This window comes from Dermacentor andersoni, chromosome 11, assembly GCF_023375885.2.
Source record: "Dermacentor andersoni chromosome 11, qqDerAnde1_hic_scaffold, whole genome shotgun sequence".
Lineage (NCBI taxonomy): Eukaryota > Metazoa > Arthropoda > Arachnida > Ixodida > Ixodidae > Dermacentor > Dermacentor andersoni.
The window spans coordinates 124,106,817-124,128,778 of NC_092824.1; the positions used below are offsets into that span (position 1 = coordinate 124,106,817).

General features: G+C 50.9%; 1 protein-coding gene across 6 annotated transcripts in view; it reads left to right on the forward strand.

Annotated features, from left to right (window-relative positions):
- g (adaptor-related protein complex 3, delta 1 subunit-like garnet) overlaps positions 1-21,962 on the forward strand; it is a 316,686-nt gene that overhangs the window by 234,266 nt on the left and 60,458 nt on the right. The window lies entirely within an intron of this gene.

A 21,962-nucleotide genomic window follows, 5' to 3' on the forward strand; every position in this document is an offset into this window, starting at 1 on the left:
CCACAGAATCAGAGACGACTGCTGACTGTGTAGACTCGGAAGTGATACAGTCAGACGAACTACTTAGCTGGTGCTTATAACTATGAGAAGACGATGTCACTACAGACGAGTCATCGGAATGACTGTCCAAGTTTGAATCTTCCAATCACTGAGTAGAAAAGTAGATGGTCCTATCTGGGCCTTAACTGTACGAGGTTTACTGTACTTAAAAAATCCTTTCCTGTTAAATCTTATTCTGGCGGTGTCTCCCACCTTGATACGAGTTTCCTGAGCACCTCTACGTTTTTCTATGTACTGTTTAGTCTGCCACTGTTTCTGCAAGACCCTTTCTTGAACTTGAGGCACAAGACTCCTGTTCCTGTAGATCTACACAGAGCCGCATGATTCCATCCTTGCGCACCACCACGAGTGGAGACACCCACTCAGAAGCCTCGACGCGCTCGATGACATCGCAGTCCTCGAGACGTCGCAATTCATTTGTGACCTGGTCACGGAGAGCCAGGGGTAGTCGGCGCAACTTTGAAGATACTGGTTTCGCATCTTGCTGCCGATGAATTCGGTGCACAAAGTTGTTGACGAGACCCAACTCGTCACTGAAGAGGTGATCAAAACCCGGAGGCACACCTGTGGGGCTCTGTACTGAAGGAAGCTATGGTAGATGACATGTCAGCGACGTACCGTCGATCTGTATGCCCAAGCGTTGGATGGCGTCTAAACCCAGCAGTGATGTTCCTGTGGTCGTTACGTAGAACGTGACGGAGCATGACCTTTGGAAAAACTGGACAGTGGCTTGAAACAGGCCTTGAATGTCGATGCGTTGCTTGGAGAAATTTCTCAAGTCCACTGTTGTTTGTGACAGCCTGTGCTGTCGACCAAAGTGATTTCTAAAATCTTCGGCCGTCATGAATGACATAGACGCTCCCTTATCCACCAGCAGTCGCATGGAGACGCCGTTAACTGCGACCAGAACTTCCAAATCTTTTTTAGTTTCAAAAGCACTTACCGTCAAGACAGACGCGGACGGCTGCCCTGTGGCAGTTGACGAAGACAGCGTCTCTGCGGAAGAGACGCGTTGCACCGCTGTTTGGGTGTTTCGACATATCGAAGCGAAATGGCCCAACGTGTGGCAGGCGTTGCATCGCCGATTTCTTGCTGGACAATTCCTGTAAGACGCGATATGGTTCCTGCTTCCACACCGATCGCATGCACCACGGTTGAAATTAGGGTGAGCTGCCTCGATTCTTTGTATTTGTTCGGAGTCGAACGCCCAGTTCACTCGATGCAAGGCTTCTAAAGAGCGTCCAATTTCTTCTGCCTTGTCCAGGGACAGGGTTTCGCCATGAACTAATAACTTTTCGCGAACGCTGACGTTCGCTACCCCATGTATTATTTGGTCTCGGACGCGCTCATTGTAGGTTGTGCTGAAGTTGCACTGTACCGCCTTCTCCTTCAGTGCGGTCACGAATTCCAGGAATCCTTCTCCCTCGAACTGCCTTCGACTGGTGAATTTGTGCCTCTCTGCCAGAACATTTGTTGACGCGGCGAACAGCCGGTCAAGCCGCTGCAAGAGTTTCTGGAACTCTAACGCTGGCGGGACCGCATCACTTGACGTTGACGCTGCGCCGGTCGACGGCCTTGTTGCTGCGCTTGACGCTGACGCTCCGCCGGTTAACTGCCTTGCTGCTTCCTGCTCCTCGTCTGCAAAGTACTTTCGTTGTCCCTCACGCCCGAGGGCGCTGACGAGCGCGGGCGCTTGTCGCGCGTCCGTCCAGTCGCCACCGCCGGCCGCTTCGAGGTGGGCCTGAAAAATTTTTTTACATCGATACCATGGAATTAACGGTGGCCCGGGCAATTCAAGAAAAACTGGAAGGTTCGCCGAAAAGGAAGCCATGCCGGGTAGCGTGCAGGAGATAGTGCAGGAGACAAGCCGGAGCTCGCAGCAGGAATGGGGCAAGGAAGAACAAGGGGGGCGAGAAGGCCTAGGCTTGGAAGCCTCGCGACGCCAAGTGCGTCGGCGGCGTTGGCTTGCCGTGCAGACACAGGAAGGGACGCTTCACTTACGAAGCTCGTTGGTTTCCCGGGGCTTCGGTCAGAACCACTGCGGGAATCCCATCCTCGTCGCCATAAGACGTTGTGTCGGCAGCGGCAGGCAAGCGGGGGCCCACGCCCAGCGAACGCGCGGCGACCGCCTTACGCAGACAGGGAGACGCGGAGCAAACTGCTCCTGATGAAAACCGGACAAGGACTGGGCCGGCTAATGGCCGTTAATTACCAAAAAGGACTTCACACGCCAGATGACACCTCCTGATTGGGTCCAAGCTCGTCACATGACAGAAGGGGGGTGCACCATCTAGCTAGACTACTACGAAACGTAAATGTATAACACGGAGATCTGGCAGGGGGAGACACTATACCACAGCCACGCTTTATCTTTAATGTTAATCTATGGCAAGTGCAAAGTCATCCCACTGCAGGCGAAGTAATTAGTCGCCACAGCGGAGTGGAGAGAGAGAGAGAGAATAAACTTTTTTATTCGGTGAATGAAGCTTTGGAGAGGCGTCCTCATTCCAGGATGCCTTGAGCTCGGGCCGCGTCCTGGGCCCTCGCAATCAGCCGTTGCTGATCCTCGAGGTCGGAGCTGGCCAAGGCTCTCTCCCAAAGCTCGTTAGTGGGGTAAGGGTCCGGAGGATTTAATGGAGCCGCTCTGCAACCCCCTACTATGTGCCTGAGGGACCCGGGCTCTGCGCAGAAGCGGCATTGCGGAGAGAATTTTGTAGGGTCTATGAGGTGATTTCTGGTTGGGTGGGGGAATGTATTAACCTGTAGAGCTCGGAGGCATCGCTCCTGCTCTCTAGGTAGTGACTTGTGTGGGGGTGCGTATGTTCTGCGGGTGAGCTTGTAGTGTTGTGTGATGTCTTGGTAAGAGACTAGAGGGTGCATGCGCTCGGGTTCAGATTCCTCGGCGTCGGCTCGGTGGGTCAGATCTCGAGCCACGTGGTTGGCGACCTCGTTGCCAGGAATGCCTTGATGAGCTGGCGCCCAGATGATCATGACTGATCTCGTTGGCGGCTTTTGATTGATGATCCGGAGCGTAGTGGTATGAATTCTGCCGCTAGCAAAGTTGCGGCACGCCTGTTGGGAGTCGGTCACTATGACTTCAACCTCTGTTTGGGAGAGCGCGAGGGCTATGGCCGCTTCCTCGGCTTGGAGGGGATTGTTTCGTGTGAGTGAAATGCTGCTCCGATGTTCTGTGTTGACGACTACGGTGGCTGTTGTGGCTGCGTGTCTGGAGTAAGAAGCCGCGTCCGTGTAGGCTGTAGAGGGTAAAGTCCCGTATCGCTTGTGTATGGCCAGGGCGCGGGCCTCCCTTCGCTCTGCGTGGTGCACTGGGTGCATATTGCGAGGTAGAGGACGTACGGTGATGTTTCTCCGGATGGCATGGGGTAAGCTCACAGTCTCAGGCGGCGGATGGCTCAGAGGGGCAGAGAGCCCCAGGCGTAAGAGAATGGACCTCCCTGCTTCCGTAACCGCCAGCCTTGTTCGTTGACTGGATAAATGTGCCTCGATCAGCTCCGCGGCCGTGTTGTGCACACCTAGTCGTAGTAGGCGTTCTGTGGAAGTACTGGTTGGCAGGCCCATCGCCTGCTTATATGCCTTTCTGATCATTGTGTTGATTTTCTTCAGTTCCGTCTCGTTGAGTAGTGCGTATGGAATAGCGTAAGTTATTCGAGACACGACGAAGGCTTGGACAAGCCGAAGCGTGTCCGCCTCCCCCATGCCTCTTGTCTTGGTTGTTATTCGCCGGATCATGTGCGTAACTTGGGCTGTTGTATTCTTAAGCTTTTGAATTAATATTGTATTGGTGCGATCCGACTGGAAAACCATTCCCAATATCTTTACGCTCTGAGACGGAACGATGGTGTGTCCCTCCAGTTGTATGTTGATAGTGGGCGAGTCGGATGTGTGCTTCTTTCGAGGTGAGACCAGGAGTAGCTCCGACTTTTGGGGGGCGCAGCTGAGCCCGCATGACTTAGCATAGTCGCTCACCACGTCTGCAGCTTCCTGCAAGCGGTTCTCCATTTCCCCTGTGGACCCTGTGGACGACCAGATGGTAATGTCGTCGGCATATAGGCCATGCCGGATCCCTGGGATGTTATCGAGGAGCGGCGGTAGGCCTATTAGGGCGATATTGAAAAGGAGAGGGGATAACACTGCGCCCTGTGGTGTGCCGCGCCCGCCCAGTTTTTCAGGCTTCATTTCGTACTGTCCATGTAAAGATACCATTGACATAGCATGAAAGCGTATCTTTGGTCGTGGACTCACAAATTAAATAAAGCGCCTTTTTCATCATGAAATTATTTTATTTTTCCAGTTGTGTGATGACACAAAAAGTTTTGAAGCCCCTTCCGTGCAAGAAAATATGTTGGTGACTGTACTTATTTCCATAAAAGGTCCAATTTCAATATGACGGAAGTAAAGTGCCAATTTTACCCACTCCACTCTCTCTAAGTTTAGCTGCAGTGTTTTGAAAATGTTATAGTAAAAAATTGGTACATGCGATGCCACTGTGCACCCTTTAAATAGCTTTGACAGGGTCTTGAATATCCTTGAATTTCTGTCTCTGAGACATATACGAACTTTGCTTGATGATTGCAAATGATAAATTTTGGGGTAGCAGTCAAAAAAGTTGCCCAAGACCACGTCACAATGTTCGTTGATGATGATCCGTTGGGAACAAGCCCAATTTATACAGGAAGCATTTAGTATGGATGGTCAACAATTTATGTGTAGAATAATATTGATGGATCTATTTGAAAGCTGCCCACGATCGCTTTTCTCGGCAACTGCTAAAGTACTGTTTTTACTATATTTTATGCATGTTAGTTTGCTGTCTTTTTTAGCCTACTATACATTCTGTAAGCGTGTTTGTTTCTGCAAATTTTAAATGTCTAAGCATTTCTATGCCTACCCAATGAGGAAACCCGTCGGTCTGTCTGTAAAGAAATTAGTGTATAAAAAAACAGTTAATTTGAAATGACAAAACGTTGGTGTTGGTGAGTTTCGAACCTACGATGCTACGCTCAGACGCCAAGTGTCTTACCAACTAGGCTAAACACCCACGCTTGCAGAAGGTGAATATATTGGAACTATGTGAATGTGTTGTACAGGCGATACAAAACAAATGTCAGAGGAGAACAGTTTCTATGAAGGCTTTCGTTAAAGCTTTGGTGATGGTGGAATAAAAGCCATTTGAGGGCCACATGTAGAACTGACTTGGAGCAGCGTAGTCATTAGGAAAATTTCAATTTTGCAAAAATTTAATGCCAAGCATGAGATATCCCCGATGCGCTTCGGTGGTTGTGGGATTCGCCTTCCGTTGGGGCATTCTTTCACCAACCGAAATGCCACCGATCTCCACAGATAAGCAGTCAATGTGTTGATAAGGAGTGATGATGGATTATGTGAGTCTCATCGTGGTTGATAATGGTTCGACACGGATGGAGAACATGCTAAAGGGCGATAATGGCTTATAATGATCGAAGCAATTCTGGTAAGGTTGATAAGTACCAATTAGGGTTCATAAAGTTTTTATGATGTCCAATAAGGCTGATAAGGACAGATAAGGGTGCATTTACTATTTTCCGACCCTTCCTATGGAAACTGCTTCTTGAATAACGCACACTTTTTAAATCACCGTACTGCTACAACAAACGCTTCGAACCTGGTCATGGTAAAAAGAGGGCACACACGAAGTGCCAAAGCAAGGAAGCACAACCACACTGGGCACATGGCAGCGTGCGCCCCACTCCAGTTAAACCGCAACGATGATATGGTCTTCGAGATGAGCAAGCAAGCGACCGCATTGCGCCGATTTCGGATGCCGCGAAGAAGGTCACACATTTTCAATACACTGCCTACGGGGTGTTACGTTTCGCCTACAACGCGCGGTAATGCCGGCGCGGATGCAACGGACGCCGGGGCTTTGTTCAAAGCGGCGGACATTTTGGCCCGTCCGACGCCGCCGCAACGCCTACCCGCCAAGCGTGTCCAGGCGTGTTTCAGTGCCACGTGTCTTCGTGTGTGCGTGTGTGTGTGTGTGCCCTCGCTTGTCAAAGCGCGGCAGCCGGGGAGCGGAGTTCCCCGAATGAGGAGCCTGGAGGTCTCTCGGCTCAACCGTTCGCGCCGTCGTGTGTGAGGGTTGGCGATGCGTCACTACACTCGGTTCAGCAGGTCTCTCGGCTCGACCGTGCGCGCCGTCGTGGGCTCATGCTCCGCCGTCCCGTGACCTTCATCCCGTGACCTTCTTCCCGTGACCTTCCCTTTTGGACCGCGACGCCGAGGGTATAAGAGCAGCTGCCCCCGGACGCCAGGAGAGAGACTCCGTTTTGTACTGTTGAGTTGCGTGCTCTCCCGTCTCTCCACTTCGGTCGACCTGACCGGCCGCTCTTTTGCTATGTTAGAATAAACAAGTTGTTCTGTTACCAGTCTTCTCTTGCTTTGCCGGGACCTTCGGATGCTTCCAGTGCCCCAGGCCGCCAGGCCAACGCTACCCTTGGGGCTTGCGACCTATTGGCAATAACGGGCGTCAGCACCGAGACCCCAACAACTCGTGCCAGCGGTACGATTCCAACAGGGGCGAAGTGTCGTGTACAGCATAAACAGCATGACGCGGGGCTTGCACTGGGCCGTGCGCCGGTACGATATTGTATGCCACGACGACGTCACCCTCATTTTTGGGCAGTTTTTCGTGCGGCACCATGTGCATTACGCCTGTTTGAAAAATTTGCAATGACCATGTATGTCTTTCCATCGTGGGAACAACGGCCACTCAATCGTTTGTGTCAATGCAGCCCGGGTTGGCGAGAATGCTCACCGGACGCTGCCGCCAAGCATAAGTTGCAAAAGGTCTGCGGTTACTATGATATTGCTACGGAACAATATGTGCGATCACGAAAAGGCGAGCAGTGCAAAGACGACGACGACGATGAGAAGCTAGCGCGGGCTCTTGCCTCTTGGCCAAGCGCAGCGTATTTTCTTGTAAATATACTTGTACATAGCTTTTCGTCTGCGTCTTCCTACGTAACATATCTGGTGGAGGTGGACGTTCCCTGTACCTCGTCACGGAGCTTCGCAGTGGACGGTACGTTGAGCCTTCCTTCATGGCTCCCGGCGACGACAACCGGACTCCCCCGGCTCCGACACCTGCTGCCATTTCGACAACCTACATCACTCTCCCCACTCCCTGTGATCCTGGCGTATTCTCGGGCAAAGATGGGGAACACGTCAAGGACTGGATCAGCTTTTACGAACTCGTCAGCCGCAATAACCGGTGGGACCCTACTATCATGCTCGCCAACGTAGTCTTTTACCTCGGTGGCACACCTAGAGCTCACCAGTTGGGATTCACTTGAGGGGGGACCTGGGCCTTGAGCAATACCATTATTGATATTGCTGCTATAGGAATGAAATTTGTAGGTAATATGTAATTTAATGTGCTTGATGCAAATATGTAATTAGTTTTTCTCTATATAACGAGACAAATATTTTATATAATTTTTCCTGTTCCAATGTTTCGGGATGACTGGCAGAAATCTTTTTCCAGTAAGAAATGTAAAAGTTATGTGAAAGTATTCCTGAATGTTCAAGGAGTGCAGTAAGCATTGTCTCATGTTTCTACCTCTGTTCTATCCAAAGTTACAAAAGTTAGAAGTTGTAACTTCACATGCGATATATATATTTTTTTACTTTCCTCAAAATTTCAATATGTTTCAAGGTGCAGAAATGTGGCATTATAGACTTACTGCACTCCCTGGGAGCCTAGCTATCAGATAAAGCAAAAATTACTAAAATTGGATGATTAGGCAAGTAACTATGCCTCCCGCAAAATTGCTAATTACCAAAAAAAAGCGTATTGAGAAAAGTGGAAAAAACTAGCCACCATGTGAAAAAAGCATTTCATTACCCTGGATGCATGAAATTGTCATAGCCAATGGCTCAGAAGGCTCTAGGGGAATAATCTGGATGGGGATTTCCTCGCTGCCTCCGCTTTGCAGCTGCTTGAAAAGCTGCCAAGGACATTCGCTTTCTCTCCACACTAACAACGCGACAACAGTCCTTTTCAGGGGGGACACTGCTATTGATATAATATTCATTTTTTCATCAATATTAATGAAACTTTGGAACCTTATTAAGATTCTTGTGATGATCTCAAATGTGTAATTATTTTTACCATAGGCCAATTACTTCTAAAGATAAATGAGATTCATTGTTCATCATTTGCAGAAACGGGAGAATACTACCCACACTACAAAAATTCATATTGCCACATGCCTAGTACTAGAAAACATAGGAAACACAATGGTAGGAGTACCTTTTTGATATAACTAATATTAGTAACTCTATAGCAATTCAATATCCACTGTTCCAAATGTGAGTTCCCCACTGTCTGATCTAAAGCAGAACTGAAAAAGTTTAAAGCATAAATTCCAATATCTGTTCCTACCATTGTGTACTTTGCACACTCAGCTGCAAATAAGCCACAACAAAAACTATGGCCCTATCTGCCTTGAAGGCACAGATATCGCTGCTGCAAATCAGTACAAATCAGCAAGTAAAAAATCGGTGTTTTGGGAAAACGAGAAAAAAAAAATAGATGCACTTTTAACCAAAAGTGCAGAAATAATTTTGCACTATTTTGTAGTGAAAGTGCCTAAAAGCCACCAGGAATGTAGTCGCTCTGACCGCGGCCACCCAAATGTGCCAAAAACATCGTTTAGCGCCGTTCGCCGATTCCCGGTGGCTTGCATCGCGCGCGCGGCAAGGTTGCCGTTCACACAGGTCGAGCTCCACGCCGACGCGATATCGCCGCAGCACACGCACGTGATAACGATCTTTATGGCGAGGCCATATTCCCGTTCGCTTTTGCCTACTGCGACGTTACCGCCGCACACCTTGTGCTTGAGAAACGATTAGTGCGTTAACGGGGTCCTACTGATGATAGCGTCGACTGGTGGGGCTGCAGTGCCGTCGGCGCGAGTGAGCAAATCCAACTTCCGCTTTGACGCTGGCGTTGACGCAAGAACTTGAAGTTTTTTGAACATTCATCTCCCTCTGCAGCAAATCCGCACGCTGCAACATTGCAGTGTCACGCCGAACGCGGCCGCTGTCCGGTCACTCGTAGGCGAGCTAGCTAGGCCTACTTCGGCATCGTTCGCGGCTACGACATCACTTGCGGATAGCAGCGGACGATTATCGATGGTTCTCTGAAGAAATGGAACGCATTTGAAAGTTATAAGCTGATCGATTCTTCTTTTTTGCCGTAGTTGTGCCTCCTGGCGAACTTTTCCGGTGGATCGGTCATCGTTCCGCATTCGTCAAAAACCTACGAGACGCGCCGTCGCGTCGCCTGCGGAATGGAGCAGACGACAGGAACCTCGCGCAGCCAACCACAGCACGCGTTTCTGATCACGCACGCTAGTCGACGAATGGGATCGCACGTTCGGACTTTTTTTCTTCGCAGATTTTAACGTCACCGGCGAGCCGACGGAGTCACTTTTGGCGGGAAATTGAAGAAGAAAGGCTCCTCTTTCCAACGAGACCAAGATGGCTGCGATCGTGCGCGTAGGAAAAGGGCTACGCGCCGCGACAAAAAGGGTCGTTTCTGCGCGGAATTCAGTTCACAGGGATGTTTTAAATTGATATTGTGGGCAAAATACTCTTCCGCGAGATGTGAAACTTGGTGAAATAAAGGAACAGTAGTTGTAGGTATAGAAAATGTTATTTTCAAAAAATCGATTTTTTTCGCGATTTTTTCGCCTCAAGACCTGTGTCCCCCCTTAACACACAGCTTCGGGACTTGTTCGGCAACCCCTACGGTCACCAACTTGCCGCGTAGAAGGCGCTTTCCGGCCGTTTGCAGACGTCAACAGAGCCCTATGTCACGTACATTCGGGACGTCTTGGCTCTGTGCCGCAAAGTTGACACCCACATGACTGAGTCAGACAAGGTTGCCCACATCCTCAAAGGCATTGCGGATGACGCCTTCAACTTGCTCGTTGGCAACAACGTAGCGACGGTGGATGCTGTTATTAAAGAGTGCCGCTGCCTGGAACTCGCTAAAAGTCAACCAGCAGTTTGCCCGTCTGCCCAACACCCCAGCGACATCTTCCTGTGCCGACACTCCTCGTCCCAACAACACTGCCGATGTTACCAGGATCGTCCGGCGTGAGATCGAGGCCGCCTATCCGGCTGCCTTTGACTCCAGTCCCACCAACACATCTGCAGTCACGGTCTCACTGATCCAGGCAGTTGTCCGCCAAGAGGTATAAAACATGGGTCTTCACACCATCTGCTCGGCCCATCGTCCTGATACCCGCCCGGCTTCTTCGATTCCGCCCCGTCCCGCACCTTCTTACCCACCACGTTTCCGCAACCCATCTGAATGGCGCACTGCTGACGTCAAGCCCATTCGTTTCCACTGCCATCGAATTGGGCACATTTCTCGGCACTGTCGCAGTCGCTGGAGTACCCCGACCCGGTCTACTTATACTGCCTACTCTCGCCCCCCAGGTGGCCCTTATCGTCCCTATGCCGCACGCTCTGATAACGCCGCCGCTGATTCTCCTGCACCGAACCGTTCCTATTCTCGTTGGCCTTCACCCCAACAACGACAATCTCGCTCTCCCCAGCCCCGTCGCTCCTATTCGCCGACTCCCTTCGGACGCCGCTCCCAGCCGGAAAACTAGACGATGCAGCGCCTCGAGGTGACGCTGCATTGCCCCCTACGCCGCCAAATCCTCTACTGACGTTGCCCACTCATCTGAACCTTCTTGACGTGCAAGTCGACGGCGTTTCTATGTCTGCACTCATAGACACTGGGGCGCATTTGTCCGTAATGAGCGCTGACCTTCGTAACCGGCTCAAGAAAATTATCACGCCTGCCACGACGCCTGTTGTGCGTGTCGCCGATGGCGGAACAGCCCCCGTAATTGGTATGTGTACCGCCCGCGTCTCCTTCGCCGATCGCTCAACAATCGTGATATTCACAGTCATCGCCCACTGTCCCCACGACATCATCCTCGGCTTAGACTTCCTCTCCGCACGTTCTGCTCTCATCGATTGTTCTGCCAGTACTCTCCGCCTTGACCTGCCTGTTCTTGATCTTGCTGAACCACACCCCAGTCACCTCAGTTTCGTAGACTTCGTTCGCTTGCCACCTTCGGCACTGACCTACGTTGACCTAGTGTCTTCCCCACCAGTCCCCATTGGTCACTACATCGCGGCTCCTATGCAAGACGTCCTCCTTACACACGGGATCACAGTACCTCATACAGTTTTATCTATTACGGCGAATTGTGTCTGCCTGCCAGTGCTCAACTTTGGCTTGATGACACAAGTGCTGCCATGCGGGATGTCTCTGGCCCAGCTTTGCTCATTCGCGGATCACTCAGTAGCATCCATTGCAGTAGACGACACTTCATCCGATGCTCCTCTACCATCGCAGTCGGCAAATTGTACCATCGCTGACTTACAGAAAATGATTGCGCCCGACTTGCCGTCCGAGCAAGCTCGTGAACTCTACCGCATTCTGTTTTCCTACCACGATATTTTTTACTTCAACGATCGTCCTTTGGCACAAACTACAGCTGTCAAACATCGCATTAATACCGGCGATGCCCCTCCTATTCATCGCCGCCCGTATCGAGTGTCACCAGCTGAGCGTCAAGTTATTCACGCAGAAGTTCGCAAAATGCTTGCCAAGAACATTATTGAACCATCATATAGTCCATGGGCGTCACCTGTTGTACTGGTCAAAAAGAAGCATGGCTCATGGCGCTTTTGCGTGGACTATCGGCACCTTAACAGGGTTACCAAAAAGGACGTGTATCCCCTACCTCGGATTGATGACGCCCTTGACTGCCTCCACGGTGCTCGCTATTTCTCCTCTATTGACCTTCGCTCCGGCTACTGGCAGATTGCCGTGGACAACCTCGACCGCGAGAAGGCTGCTTTTGTAACACCCGACGGTCTATGTAACGCCCCTGCCACTTTTGAACGCATGATGGACTCCCTTCTTCACGGTTTCAAATGGTCCACGTGCCTGTGCTACTTGGATGACGTTATCATATTCTCCCCAACGTTCGCTACGCACCTCGAGCGCCTCTCAGCAGTCCTGGACGTTTTTCGTCGAGCCGGTCTGCAACTCAACGCATCGAAGTGTCAATTCGGCCGTCGCCAGATTACCGTCCTTGGACATCTCGTTGACGCGAACGGAGTGCAACCGAACCCAAGCAAGATCCATGCTGTTACGCACTTCCCTGTTCCGAAGTGTGCCAAGGATATGCGCAGCTTCATCGGCCTTTGTTCATACTTCCGCCGTTTCGTGAAAAATTTTGCGACCATAGCACGACCACTAACCGCGAGCTTTTGAAAAAAGACGCACCTTTCCAGTGGGGCGATAACGAGGCCTTTGCATTCTCGCATCTAAACGACTTTCTCACAACGCCTCCCGTTCTGGCCCATTTCGATCCTTCTGCGCCTACCGAAGTCCGTACTAGTGCCAGCGGTCACGGAATTGGCGCAGTACTGGCACAACGCCAGTGCGGCCACGACCGTGTTATCACTTATGCGAGCAGGCTCCTCTCACTCGGGGAGCGCAACTATTCCATTACTGAGCGTGAGTGTGTGGCCCTAGTTTGGGCGGTTGCGAAATTCCGCCCATACTTATATGGCCGACCCTTTTCCGTTGTCACAGGCAATCACGCGCTTTGCTGGTTATGCTCACTGAAAGATCCTACAGGAAGACTTGATCGCTGGGCCTTACGCCTCCAAGAATATTCGTATACTGTCACCTATAAATCTGGCCGTCTACACAAGGACGCTGACTGCCTGTCTCGCTACCCGGTGGATGAGCCTGACGACGCCGACAGTACTAGCGCCAACGGCATTTTCTCTCTGTCGGCCTTCGCTAACATCGCCGATGAGCAGTACCGAGACCTATCGCTGCGAGCACTTATCGAGCGTCTGCGCTTAAAACCTACCGACGCATCCGTTCGCCGATATGTCCTCCAGGGCGGCATTCTGTATCGAAGGAACTTCCTCCCTGACGGCTCTGATCTTCTTAATAATAATAATATTTGGGGTTTTACGTGCCAAAACCACTTTCTGATTATGAGGCACGCCGTAGTGGAGGACTCCGGAAATTTTGACCACCTGGGGTTCTTTAACGTGCACCTAAATCTAAGCACACGGGTGTTTTCGCATTTCGCCCCCATCGAAATGCGGCCGCCGTGGCCGGGATTCGATCCCGCGACCTCGTGCTCAGCAGCCCAACACCATAGCCACTGAGCAACCACGGCGGGTAGGCTCTGATCTTCTTGTCGTGCCAAAACAGCTACGACAGACTATGCTCTTTGAGATGCATGACGCACCCACTGCAGGACATCTTGGGGTAACCCGCACGTACGACCGCGTCCGCCGCTGCTTCTATTGGCCTGGTCTCGCTCGCTCCGTTCGACGCTATGTTGCTGCCTGTGATCCCTGCCAGCGTCGGAAAACACCTCAGGTGCTACCTGCCGGTCATCTCCAGCCGATCACCGTCCCTGTAGAACCGTTCTTTCGTGTTGGATTAGACTTGCTCGGTCCCTTTCCCACGTCATCCTCTGGGAACAAATGGGTAGCCGTCGCGACTGATTACGCCACCCGTTACGCTATCACTCGGGCTCTCCCTACCAGTTGCGCCACTGACGTCGCGGACTTTCTCTTGCGTGACATTATCTTGCTTTATGGCGCCCCGCAACAGCTGCTTACTGACCGTGGTCGAAACTTCCTCTCGAAAGTTATCGCTGACATTGTGCGTTCCTGCTCCATTCAACACAATCTGACTACCTCATACCATCCTCAAACCAATGGCCTGACAGAGCGGTTAAACTGTACTCTTACCGATATGCTGTCCAAGTACGTTTTCAAAGACCACCACGACTGGGACATTGCCCTTCCTTACGTAACATTTGCGTACAATTCTTCTCGGCACGACACCGCCGGATTTTCTCCATTTTATCTACTGTACGGTCGCGAACCTACCTTGCCCCTAGACACTGAACTTCCTCCTGCTGCGATCTCAACAAGCAAGTATGTGCGCGACGCCATCGCCCTCGCTGACCATGCACGCCAGCTTGCCCGTACTCGACTGACGGCCTCACAAGCCACTCAGCAGTGTCATTACAACGCCCACCATCGTGACGTAGTTTTCGCCTGGTGCGCGCTCGTGCTTCTGTGGTCGCCCTCCCGTCACGTCAGACTTTCAGAGAAGCTCCTTTCTGATACACAGGGCCCTACCGCGTGCTGCGCCAGGTGACGCCTGTGACTTACGAAATTGCTCCTGTGGGTTCAACCTCGTCCTCTCTTCTGGCATTAAGTGATGTCGTGCATGTCAGTATGCTCAAGGCCTGCTACACTGCTTCCGCATCCGATCTTTAGTCGCTCCAGGACGGCGCTTTTGCAGCCGGGGGTAGTGCTACGGAACAATATGTGCGATCACGAAAAGGCGAGCAGTGCGAAGACGACGACGACGATGAGAAGCTAGCGCGGGCGGTTGCCTCTTGGCCAAGCGCAGCGTATTTTCTTGTAAATATACTTGTACATAGCTTTTCGTCTGCGTCTTCCTTCGTAACAATATTATCAGGCTATCACGGGTCAGCTGCGCTTCATTTATGCGTTGCTGATTGCTGATAATGGTTCGTGATGACATTTTACCTTTCGAACATCGCCTTTTTTTTTTTCCACCCTAAGCAACATAGATAACATAATTTTACGGCGCTTGTGTGGCTGGCGCCCAGTCCTAATGCCGAGACCGTCGCAGAATGGTGGCATGCCGCAGTAGTTTCCGAAGTTTTCGATTCCGGCCAACTAGAACGCTTCGCTCTCATGTGCAGAATACATACAGTCATGTCCCGCTGGTAGTAAAATATATTGCAAGCTGTCGAACAAAAAGTGGCAGCTGCGCTTGCAATTTCAAAGTGATAAGCGATCGCAATTGGGAGCTGTTATGAAAGATTGAGCTATGTGATGCCGAATTTCGTTCTTTAGACAGACGTTTTTAATGAATGTTTGCAGCTAGATGCGGGAATACACTGGGAACAAAAATGACACGGAAAATCTGGTTTTGTGACCAAACTGCTGCCGAATTGCAACTGCCGACGCCAGCTTCTGTGCGGTTAATTTTTGAGCGTTGTTAAGGGTGCGTCCTTATGTAACGAACTACTGATATAACAACCACTTTTCACGGAACTATGGAGTTCGTTATGAACAGGTTTGACTGTATTGGTAGTGACACCAGGCTGCATGAACATGAAGTGTCGCAGGGCTTGCATGTACATAAACAACTCCAAGAGTTCCTGCCCCCCCCCCCCTTTTTTTTTTTTTTTTTTTTTTTTTTTTTTTGTCGAGCGACTTTGTCTTGGATATGGACACGGTAGTATGCGTAAATAAATAAAAGATCATGATTGAGCACCTTAAAAAGCACTTGAAATAACTTTTGGAAAGAGTAAAGTTATTGCAATATTATTAGTAATATTTGGTAAGGTTGTCTTTTTAATCAGAAAAACATCTTAAGTTCACAGGAACTGCTGGCATCACCATTGTGTGCCCACATTACTTTATGATTCAGAGTAATTTGTGCAAAGTCAAATGCAGTAGCAGCAGTTGCTGGAATGGAGCATTGGAAGCTCAAGATGGTAATTTTTCTTCACGTAGACAAGTCCGTATGGAATACAGTGAAACCTTGATATAACAAACTTCAGGGGACCGTGGCAAATTGTTTGTTATTCAAAAAGGTCATTATAGTAAAAGCCCCAAAATTAGACATTTCTCCTATCAGCCTATCAATGTTCACCGTATGAGCTGTCCCCGAAAATGTTGCTCTTGGCTCTTGGCCCGTGCTTTTGGTATTTCCAGATTCCGCCGCCACACAAGACCGCCCCACTGTATGTAAAGTGGTTTATGCAAAGGAGATGCGGACATCGAGGAAAACACCGACAAAGAAGAAGCTCCATTTCCCCTATAAAACATACTGCTGGTTTTTGTTTGTTTGGTTTTCACATTTCTTGCCATGGACATCGCAACTGTCTTACTTGAGGCAGATACCTCAACTATTCCAAAGTGCAAACACTGGTAAATGACACTGTCTGGAAAGGGCGAACTTGACTAGGACCTAGGGCGAACTTGACTTGGACCTAGGGCTTTACCCTACTGAACTTCAATGTTGTGCCTTGTACAACACCATATTTTTTTTCTTTTGTTGCTCTTTTTCTTTGCTCTTACAACACGTGTGAATGACACTGTCTGGAAAGGGCGACCATGTGGCATAACAGAGGTTACGTTTCTTCGCCCGCGTAGCTGGTACGACTGCAAGAAAGAGCTTGAAAGAAGAGGTGTGCACAGAAAGAAGAGTGAAAGAAGGAAGAGACGAGCCTTCGTTGCATGGGCGACACTTGTCTGGGAGGAGCGTGCGCTCAAAAAGCCTGATGCACCATTGCCTCCGTAGTAGGGAAAAAATTTTATTTTCCAGCGTTCCTTTTTTTCGCCGGCACCACCTCAAGTTATCCGAACTCATGCGCCACGGCATCTGCTAGCCCACTGTTCGGGCTGCTGTAAAGGATACACAGAAATCAGAATCCCCAACTTTTGGAATGTTAGTTCGTAGTACTGAGGCGTTAACATGACACGGAAACGGAATAACAATCATTATTCTCAAAGACTCGGTATTCTGAAGTATACGCCAGCCAAACAACACCTCCGGCATCGCCAACATTGATTTGTTCTGGCTCATTGCATCAATGCGATGCTCCCATCTTCAGCGGTTCCGACGAATACGACGTAGAAGATTCGCTCTCGATATATGAGCGGGTGAGTGCCCACAATAAATGGGATGATGCTGCGAAGCTCAATTTCGTGAACTTCTATCTCACGGGTGTCGCTAGCGTGTGGTACCACAACCACGAATCCGACCTCAGCACCTGGCAGATTTCAAGGCGTGCATTATGCAAGTCTTCGGTCGCCCTGAGGTGCGGAAGCTCCATGCCAAACAGCGCTTGTGCAGTGTTAGGAACGACCTGCAGAGGTGCCAACATGCAAAGTTTTCCCAGCCAGCTGCAGCAGTGGGGTTGGCATTTTCTAGGGACCGACCGTCAGTCTCCAGCCGAACGGCGCCACTAGGTCTACTGTGGAGACTTGCTTTGAAAGAACAAGGCGTCATTCCACCGCCTCTTGGTGTCACGATGTCTACTGCGGCGACTGACTGTGTGAGGAGGACAATATGCCCAGTCAGCAACTCTTAGTCGCCGGAGTGCCAGGACGAGGTCGGCGAACCAGGCTTTGTTAGTGAACTCGCCATCACCGACCTGGTCTGTCGGGAGCAGGGGAGTTCCTGAGGGAATGTATTTGGCAGCACCGTCCCACACGCCTTTTAAGACGCAAGACAATGGAGAACCACGGCGGCCACTCTGTGGGGGTCAGCTAGGGGATTAAGGGGCGCCTCCTTAGGGCAAGACCTAGTTCTGCGAAGACCATCTCGCCTTGGTGGGGGCAGTAAAACCTGTGCGGAAGTGTGTGTGTAAGCCCTCACTCTCAAAGGCCACTCGGATACGATAACTCTGGTTGAACGTTTTCCCTCACCTAGGTATCTAAGGAGGACAAAGTGTATTTAAGGAGCTGTTGTGTGGCTCCTCAGTGTACTTTCTCTCGCAGTCGTGCTAGACTGATGAACTGCAACTTCCTTATGTTGATACTGTAAATAAACCCATATTCTTCATTCTCGATGAGAACAAGTCTCTCACTTCAGCAACGCTCTCAGCGTGGATGAGTTGGACGACGGCATGGGCCAGCTACCATCTAATTCATGCCCAACTACAAACATTACAGCAGCCGTTCCCAGCAACCCGGTGAAAACTTAATCAAATACATAAAACACACTGTGGACCTTTGCAAGCGCGTCAATCCATCGATGACTGAGTCTGACAAGATCCGTCACGTAATGAAGGGCACCGAAGACGACGCATTCCAAATGCTCCTCTCGGAAAGCCCGCGGACCGTGGTCGAAGTTGCTGAACTTTGTCAAAGCTACGACGAAGTCAAGAGGCAATGTCTACTCATTCGACATTCTTTGATCCCCGATACTTCCATTGCAAGTTTAGCCACTGTGACTAACAACGACCATCTGTTCGGCGAAATCAAGGAATTTATACGCTCCGAAGTCACCCGCCACCTATCCCTACTGACTGCCGTCCCAAGACCTATGCCATCCTTGGCTCCTATGTTGTGTCAGATGCTCCAGGAACAAGTGTCCAAAGCTATTTAGTCCCCTCGTGCAGTGCCACCATTGCCTGTACCTCTAAGCTACGTCGAGGTTGCAGCATGACCACCTGCATCGACTTTTTCAGCACCACCGTTAGCTGCACCGCCACGTCCAATCCCTGCAGTGTAAACCACCAGATCACCAGCTAGCGCGGGACCCTGGCGTACACATGACAATCACTCCGTGTGCTTCTTCTGCGGAATCCCTGGTCACGTGGCATGGCACTGTCACTGTCGCTTATGGCTTCAAGGTAATGACCAACCTGTCCGCTCCTACGCTTTGCCAGCTTCGTCTTTCTCGCCACCAAATGACTCGCATTTGCCGTCTACGAGCAACATAGTTCCTTCTGCCTGTGATCGTCGCTCGCCATCCCCTCGTCGCCGCTCACTTTCCCCCATGTGGCGGCTTCCAGCCCCATCGGAGCAAGAAAACTAACTACCGCAGTTCAAGAGGCGAGAACTGCATTCCAGTCGAACCACACAAAGCCTCACTCTCTTTCGACTAACATAATCGAAGTATTTGTAGACGGAGTCGTCACACTGGCATTAGTCGACACAGGCGCCGCCGTTTCAGTAGTTACGGAAGAACTTTGCCGCAAGCTTCGAAAAGTAATGACGCCGTTATCTGCGCTGTCACTTCGGACAGCAAGTTCCCAGTGCATTATCCCTGTTGCTGCATGTACCGCCCGCATCGTCATTCAAGGATACACGTATACAGTCGAGTTTGTCGTCCTCTCATCCTGTTCATACAACGTCATCTTGGGGTGGGACTTCCTTTCCACTCATCAGGCCATCATTGATTGTTCTCGCGCCGAAGTTGAATTTTCTCCGCTTCCCAATACCCGTTTACATGACCTTGACGATTTTGGTGACAAACTGGCCGTTACAGAAGGCACCACGATCCCTCCGCACTCTTCTATGATTGCAAATGCCTGCTCTACTTTCGCCACTGACACTACTGCCCTGTTTGTCCCATCGGACATTTTTGTTCGCCGACGATGTTCCCTTCGCTGTCCGAACTGTCAGCGGTGGCTGCACGTGACTGCTCGTTTCCAACGCTAAGGCCACGCCCCTTGTCTTACGTCGTGGCAAGTGCTTTGGACGTCTTCAGCCTGCCGACTCAGTAACCATCTTTGACACACCTCTTGACAACACTTGTTCAGATGGGAACTCGTTCACTTATAGCTTGCCTTGTTCCCAGCCTACGCTAGACGTCTTCCATAGCTCAGTAGATGCCCTCCTGAGCCCTACTCAGCGTTCGCAGCTTCTCAGCCTTCTATAGAAATACCTATGTACGTTCGACTGTCAACAAACCCCACTAGGCCGCACATCGACTGTACGTCACGAGATTGACATCGGCACCCGTGCACCACTGCGCCAGAGGCCTTATTCTGTATCACCCGCGGAGCGCCGCTTCATTGAAAACCAAGTAAGCGAAATGCTTGAGTGTGGAGTGGTTCAACCCTCTAATAGTCCCTGGGCGTCACCTGTAGTCCTGGTTAAGAAAAAAGATGGCTCAATTCGATTTTTCATCGACTCATCATCATCATCATCAGCCTGATTACGCCCACTGCAGGGCAAAGGCCTCTCCCATACTTCTCCAACTACCCCGGTCATGTACTAATTGTGGCCATGTTGACCCTCCAAACTTCCTAATCTCATCTGCCCACCTAACTTTCTGTCGCCCCCTGCTACGCTTCCCTTCCCTCGGAATCCAGTCCGTAACCCTTAATGACCATCGGTTATCTTCCCTCCTCATTACATGTCCTGCCCATCGACTACTGCCGTCTTAATAAGATAACTCGCAAAGACGTCTACCCTATACCACGCATCGACGATGCTCTGCATTGTTTGCAACACAATATTTTTCTTCGCTCGATTTACGCTCAGGTTATTGTCAAGTGCCTATGAATCCTGCCAATCACCCAAAGACAGCCTTCATGACCCCAGACGGCCTATGTGAATTCAACGTTATGCCGTTTGGGCTTTGCAATGCCCCTGCTACATTCGAACGAATGATGGACAATCTCCTTCGTGGGCTAAAATGGAAGACATGCCTATGTTACCTTGACGATGTCATCTTTTCTCCAGATTTTCTCGCACATCTGTACCGTCTCGAACAAGTCCTGCAGTGCATCACCGAGGCAGGCCTCCAGCTCAACTTGAAGAAATGTCGCTTTGGAGCCAAACAGCTTGCAATACTCGGACACGTCGTATCGAAAGATGGCATACTACCTGATGCTTCCAAACTTCGCACCGTCGCCGAATTCCCGAAACCCACGTCCCTGAAAGAACTTCGGAGCTTTATTGGGCTCTGTTGCTACTTTCATCGTTTTATCCGGAATTTCGCTTCTATCATTGCTCCCTTGACTCGGCTGCTTCGCGGTGTGGGGTTGCGCGACCCTCGCGCCTCCCCTGATGTTTTTCCCGCATAGCGCGTCTCCTGTAGTGCGGCTTCGCCGCACACGCGGCGGTCCGAGTGGTACAGGCGCAGTCCGAGAGATGGCGCTAGTGTTGCGCGGCTGCGGGGTTACCCTCGGCGGGAGAGACAAGGCGCGCTCTCTTGGGTTGGAGACAGCAAGCAGCACGGACGTGCCGTGCCGCGGGTGGAGCGACCCTCTTTCCCGGCGGGTCGGCGCGCGGCGGAGGACGTCTCCCGCGAGCGCGCGGCGACCGATGCATCTGCGAGACCGCCTCGCGTGGCCGCCTTGGAACGCGCCACGATTCGCGTGACTATACACGCGAACGACCAGGCGTTGGGATCCAGCATGGAGCGAACATATTCGCTCGCGAGGACGCGGTGAGTCGGACTTCTAGATTTGTCGCGCGCCCATCGGCATGTTTTGTGGATAGCCACTCGGCTAGCAGGCATGGATCTATGAAAGGTGCAATAAATGCCCTTGTGACTGTTTGCACTACTGTGTTGTCGTTCCTTTGTCCCAAGAGTACGGAGGAGAACCCCGTATCTCCCACAGCGGCGACACGCGACTTACTTCTTGGGCCACAACTTGCGACAATGCTTTTGAAACAATGCGGCGTTTGCTCACTTCGCGTCCCGTACTGCGCCATTTTGACCCTACGTACCCCCATGGAAGTCCACCCCGATGCCAGCGGCATAGGACTTGGTGCCGTAGCGAAAAAGTGGGCGTGATGAATATGTAGTAGCCTACGCTAGCCGAACACTAATGAAAGCGGAATCCAACTACTCCTTCATTGAAAAGGAGTGCCTGGCTATCATCTGGGCCCTTGGAAAATTCCGACCTTACCTGTACGGCCGCCCCTTCGACGTCGTTACAGATCACCATGCTCTATGTTGGTTATCGACTTTAAAAGGTCCGTCTGGCCGCCTTGCGCGATGGGCTCTATGGTTACAAGACTTCGACATATGCGTCATTTACCGGTCTGGCCGTAAACACACCGACGCAGATGCCCTCTATCGATCGCCCACACCAAGTGACATGACTTGCATTTCAGTCATCGAATCGGCGTTTTCGTCACCTTTGCACGTCAACATGGCTGCAGAGCAACGCAAAGATCCCTGGATTGCGGCACTTATGGATTGCATTGCTGACACTTCAACAACACGCCCTTCACACGCTATCCGCCACCAA